This window comes from Paroedura picta, chromosome 11 (genome assembly GCF_049243985.1).
Source record: "Paroedura picta isolate Pp20150507F chromosome 11, Ppicta_v3.0, whole genome shotgun sequence".
NCBI lineage: Eukaryota > Metazoa > Chordata > Lepidosauria > Squamata > Gekkonidae > Paroedura > Paroedura picta.
The window spans coordinates 113,592-119,591 of NC_135379.1; the positions used below are offsets into that span (position 1 = coordinate 113,592).

Genomic DNA, 6,000 nt, shown 5'->3' on the forward strand with positions numbered 1-6,000 from the left:
AAAGTACTGGTTATTCTTTGCCAAAAGAATTGATTGGCTGTTTTGGCAAAGAATTATCATTGGCTGTATTTGGATGTGTGACACAGTTTACTAAGGTAACAGAATTAGTTTTTGCTATGTATTCCCACGGTAATGTAAGGAGTTCTTAGTCTGATGAAGAGTTCTTGCACTCCCAAGGGGGGGAAACCCCACAGAAGGCCCCTTCTGGGAAAGGGGGGGGGCACAACTGGGATAAGCACAGCTAAACAGGCCATGACACTTAAGGGGAGATTAGGGGAGGGCAGTTCAGAAGCCCCATGGAGATACATCCCACCTGCATGCCCCCGTCATTGAGGACTACAGCAGCTGAGCTGGAAGAAGGAAAGCCCCCAGCATCCCTGGGGATGGTCTGTCTAACCCCGTGTATACTGTGGGGCTGTCACCAACCAACTACCGGAAGAGGGGTCTTCTTCTTTTAAGCCCCTCCCCTGCCTCGCTCATTTAGCTGTGGAGACAGGCCCAGCAGAGGAGGTCTGGCTGCCCAGAGCAAAGCACATGCCAAGGACCTCTGGTCTTAAGCCTGGTGGAAACCAGCCTCAGTCACAGGCCAAAGGGAGGGATCCTGGCGGCTGCACCCAGGCCACTGGGGAAGCAGGCACAATCCAACCCAGGCATTCCACAGTAGAACAGATCAGGGTCCTTGGACTGGCCCGCCCACAGCTCTAGGAGGAGGGGAGGGGGGGGGGGAGAGTCCAAAGCATCCAGGGGATCTTGGGCAGAATGGCATGAGAGAAAGTGTTGGCCTCCTGCCCCTCCCTCCAAAGCCAGTGTAGAGCAGTGGCCAGAGCCCTAAGAAGGGCAATGTGGACAGATAGACTTCTCCCCACCTTGGCTTCCCAAAAGCAGTGGCTCTTTTTTGGCAAATCCCACCCTCGTTATACACTCCCCAAGACCCCTCCCTCCCTGGTGCCTCCATTCTCTCACATGCGTGCTCCAGGCTCACTATGACCCCCCCCCCCGAAAAAGGCAGACAAATCATCTTGGGGAGGAGAGATGTTCAGAAGGCCCTGCCTGCCCCAGGACCGGCTTCTTCGCTTCAGCTTCCAAGCCCCCCCCCCCCCTGACACAACCAGTACCCACCATCCACCGGGTGCCTCTAGCAGCCAGCTCTTGCCACTCATGCAAGGAGAAGGTTCTCAACCTGGGGGTCAAACGACCCTTTCCCAGGGGTCGCAGCAGGGCAAGCAGCTTGGCCGGGGCGGGGGGAGGGGAGGGGAGGGTGCTGCCACTGCTGCTGCGCCTCCTGCTGGTGCCTGCCAATTTATATACAATTTATGTACAATCATGAACAATAGATCTTCACGCCATTGGTCAGCTTCGATTTTCTTTTGAATTTCTGTGAAAGAAACTTGCACAATTTTATGGTTGGGGGTCACCACAACATGAGGAACTGTATTAAAGGGTCGCGGCATTAGGAAGGTGGAGAACCACTGGTCTAGAAAGTTACTCTGAAAAGAAAGCTGGAAGTTCAGTGGGATTGACTGGTCCTGACCACAGGCAGCTGCAACAGTCCATCACACAGGGGATCCTCAGTGCCTTGGGGGTGGGGGGTGGGGGGTGGGCTTGGCTGCCACAGAGGCCCCTTGGTGAGGAGAACTGGCTTAGAAGCCTTCAGGAAGGAAGCCTCAGTCTCACACCAGAGTCACCCATGAGACCCCTGGGACCCAGCCCCAGAGATGGGGAGAGGATTCTCCTGGGAACCTCACTCTGTAAAGAACCTGCACAACGTGCCCCATCTCACCCCTGTGCCACCAGGGGCCCAGATCACACCCAGGTCTTCTGGGGTGCCACCACTGCCCTTTCTGTTAGGCCACCGCAAACAGGGGATGGAGCAGCAGCTGTACCTCTCCACGGGTCATATGGAAGAGCTCCGTGCCAGCACTGGGCCCCCGCCCCTGCATGCAAGGGACTCAGTCATTATGGACTCCAGAAGCTGAACCGGAGGCTTGACAGGGTCCAGGGAAGGAAATGGTGCCCTCTCCCTCTGTGCCCTTTGCTTCACCCCACCCCCTCCAACCCCTGCTAGGCAGGCACCCAGAGGGCATCCCAGATCTCCTGAGTTGGTCCCCCTCTCCTCCCACAAAGACAGGCTTTGCCCAGCCAATGGCCATCAGGAAACAAGCAGCTGGTAGAAGGGCACCCTGGAAAGGACCATCAAGCCCGACCCGGCCCCTTCCTGCAGGCCAGCCTTGAGGTTTCCTGCTCAGGGCCCACCGGTGGCACCATGAAACCCCTCAGAAAAGCCCAGGAGAAGGCTGGCCAATCGGCCCGGCACTCCAACCTCCCACTTAGCTCCCTTGCTGGGGCCAGGCAGGGAGGGGTCCAGGCCATTCCAACAAGAACAGCAGTGGCACAGTGACAGGGGCAGCTAGGAGATGGGGAGCCTCCCCACCCTGCCCTCCCGGGAGCTGTGCCCCGACCTCCCTCTTCAAGGAAAGGCAGAAATTCCACAGAAGTGCCCCTCACTCAGCCCCTCTGTCTTCTCCTCAGGGGGTCTCTCTTGCCCCCCTCCCTGGGTCTGAGCCCTTTTCCACCCCTCTGGCTGGGCTCTGCCCACTGACATCCTCCGATGGTGGCCCCCAAAGCTGACACACACACACACACACACACACACACACAGGTGAGCTGACAGGCAGCATCTCCCCTGAGCTCGGCCAGGCCCCAACACCTCCCCAGGAGAGGGGCCGATCCGCCCCGTACTTACCAGTCTGCCTTGTACTCAGCTATGTACACTCCGGCTCTTGGATGCCTCCCTGCCTCTCAGGCCAGCCGGGGTAGTGCCTGCTGGCCGGCCTGCGTTCCTGCCGGCCAGGGGTGGTGGAGGGAACCAGGGGCTCCTCGAGGGAGGGAGGGAGGGAGGGAGGGAGGGAGGGAGGAACGCGCTCCCAGCTCACTAATCTGATCCTGAAACTGGAGCTGTGGCTCCCCCCCCTCCCAGCCTGTGGACCAGCAAACAAAGAACTCTGCAGTAGCAGCAGCAGCAGCCGCCACCACAGAGGCTGCCAAGAGCCACGCAGAAGCCAGCCAGCCAGCCAGCCAGCCAGCTAGCGAGTGAGTGAGCAAGCGAGGGAGCTTCCTTCCCTTCCCTTCCCTTCCCTTCCCAAATGCGTTTCCATGGGAACAGCATAATGCCTTTCCCCGTTGCTGGGGAGATGCAGCCGGAGACGGAGCAGCCATGCAAAAGCCTGCCAAGAATCTGGCTGGGTTCGGGCGCTCCTGCAAAAGTATTTTACCTGAAAGGATCATTCTGCTCCCTCCTCCCCCTTACCTGCAGGTGGCTCCAACACACACTTGAGGGTGGGGCACATGGGTGGGGAGAGGCTCCCTTGCTAAAGAGGAGGAGGAGGAAGAGCTCATGGCACATGGCAGTGGGACAAGAAGCAATTATTTTACAGTCTGAACCTGTCAGGTAGAAACCCCCACCCCACCCCTAACACCTGCAAGGAAGCACCCAGCCAGGGGGAGAGTGTGGGGAGTTTTTTCACCGGTCTTCCTGCAGGCTCCACAGAAACATCTGCCCCAAGCAGAGAGTCCAGAAAGATGGTTCCCTTTGGAGGAAAGCAGAAATCTCTCAGCTAAACCCACCCAAAGAACTCCCCGCCTCACAGACACCCTCCCTTCCAAGCCCTTGCCTTGGACCCCAGGGTCAAGCGAGGCCCAACTCCCTCTTGGCCTGGACAGGACAGGGGTCTCCCCTCCAGAGGCCCTCCCTTCCTCCCTGCTTCTCATAGGGGCATCCATCTCCCATGCCGCAGCATGACTGGTTCACACAGTGCTGTCTTAAGCGAACTCAAACCCCAGAGAGAGAGAGCCCATGGCCTCAGGAGGGGGTAACTCCACCAAGGATGGCACCACATGTCTCCCAGCAAGGGGGAGTGGCCAAGGCAGGCAGGCAGAAGGCATGGCTTCTGCCCTTCCTCCACTTGTGGCAAGCCTCATAACCATCAGCCTCACTCAGTCTGAGAGGGAGGGAGAGAGGGAGGGAGCAGAGCAGGTCAAAGAAGCTCCCTTGGCTCTGGCCAGTGCAGCTCTCCTGGCAGAAATCCTGCAGTTGAACTGGAGCAGTGCCCAAGGGGCCCAGAACCCATCGGGTCCAAGGCGGTTCTGCACCTGGTCAGAGGACTGTGGTCTTTCTGGCAGCACACCAAGCGCCAAAAACACAGAGTGCCTCCTATAGTTATTGAGCCAAGCCACAGACCCTTGCGCAAAGAACCAGCTCAGAACGGTTCCCAACCTCCAGGTGCTGGCTGGAGATCTCCTGGGATTACAACAAGTCTCCAGTGACAGAAATCAGTTCCCCAGGAGAAAATGGCTGCTTTGGAAGGTGGACTAGGGCAGTGGTCCCCAACCTTTTTATCACCGGGGACCACTCAACGCTTGACAATTTTACTGAGGCCCAGTGGGGGGGGGTAGTTTACTTTACTTCTGGGCTGGGGGTTTCCATAGACTGATTCACAAGGGCAGTGGGCTGCTCCTCTCCTTCGTTAAGGGCCTTGATGCTCTTAGAAAGCATTGAGGAGAGGGAGAAAAGGATTTACTTTTCAAATCTCTACTGTGCACCCCCACCCCACTTGCCACAGTTTTCTCAAAGGGAAAATGATAAACTTCTGATTTTCCTCCCATCTGTTGCTTGCTTTTCCAACCTCTATGGCATCCTTTTCTGATATGCTGCCCACGGTAATCCAAATGGGGACACACCTTTGCTCTTTCAATCTTTTGAATGTCAGGTAAAAAAGGTAAAGGTAAAGGTATCCCCTGGGTCACCGGGTCATGTCTGACCCTTGGGGTGATGCCCTCTAGCATTTTCATGGCAGACCAGTGCCTTTCCCAGTCATTACCGTTTACCCCCCCAGCAAGCTGGGTACTCATTTTACTGACCTCGGAAGGATGGAAGGCTGAGTCAACCTTGAGCCGGCTACTGGGATCGAACTCCCAACCTCATGGGCAGATAGCTTCAGACAGCATGTTGCTGCCTTACCACTCTGCGCCACAAGAGGCTCATCCTTGTCAGGTAACCCTTGGCAAATTTTGCATGCTTCCAGGTAACCCTGAAGTGATGTCAGCTGGCCATGCCCCCCTACCAGGCCCCAGGAGTGACATGTAACTCCCTCCCTTTCGCTCCACCTAAACAAACCGCCTCCCCAACTAGCCCCAAGAGTGGACTGAAATGCCAAGACTCCATGGCCCCAGTCCCCACCCAAATGCCCCAAAACAGCCCAGCAGCCTGCTCTCCCACCAACCCATCAACCTAAAATTTCAGGCCTGGCCCTAACCTGGTGGAATGAGCTCCCAGAGGAGCTGCGGGCCCTCCCAGCAGTCCCCCACACCCCACTTCCTTTATTATTATTATTATTATTATTATTATTATTGAATTTATTTCCCGCCACTCCCTTGCGGCTCGTGGCGGGTTACAACAGTATAAAAACCCCATAAAATACATTAAAACCAATTAACATGTCAATAGTTAATGACTACCTGGCAAGAGTGGCTAATCAACTACCCATTCCCCCCCTAGCAAGTGGAGAGGGGATACTGATGGTACTCGTGTCTAATCCCAATCCTCAGGTCCTGGGGGGGCGTAGATGTTAAGCCTGGTCTCAACCGTAAACCTGGCGGAAGAGCTCCGTCTTGCAGGCCCTGCGGAACGATGGAAGGTCCCGCAGGGCCCGCAGCTCTCCCGGGAGCTCATTCCACCAGGCAGAGGCCAGGACCGAGAAGGCCCTGGCCCTGGTTGAGGCCAGGCGTGCTTCCCTAGGGCCGGGGACGACCAATAGATTTTCTCCCGCAGAACGTAAAGCTCTACGGGGGGCATAGGGCGATAAGCGGTCCCTCAGGTATGTGGGTCCCAACTCGCGTAAAGCCTTGAAGGTTAAAACCAAAACCTTGAACCGGATCCGGGCAGCAATTGGCAACCAGTGCAGCTGCCTCAGCACTGGCTGGATATGGGCCCTCCAAGGTGTG

The 6,000-nt window shown here is 56.8% G+C and overlaps 1 protein-coding gene across 1 annotated transcript in view; it reads right to left on the reverse strand.

Moving 5' to 3' along the window:
* The window catches only part of SMARCD3 (SWI/SNF related BAF chromatin remodeling complex subunit D3), a 57,093-nt gene extending 54,029 nt beyond the window's left edge, over nucleotides 1-3,064 (reverse strand). The window contains exon 1 of the mRNA XM_077303315.1: nucleotides 2,744-3,064. The gene's annotated coding sequence lies outside the window, so the exon portion shown is untranslated. The remainder of the gene's footprint in view (nucleotides 1-2,743) is intronic.
* Between the last annotated feature and the right edge of the window lie 2,936 nt (nucleotides 3,065-6,000).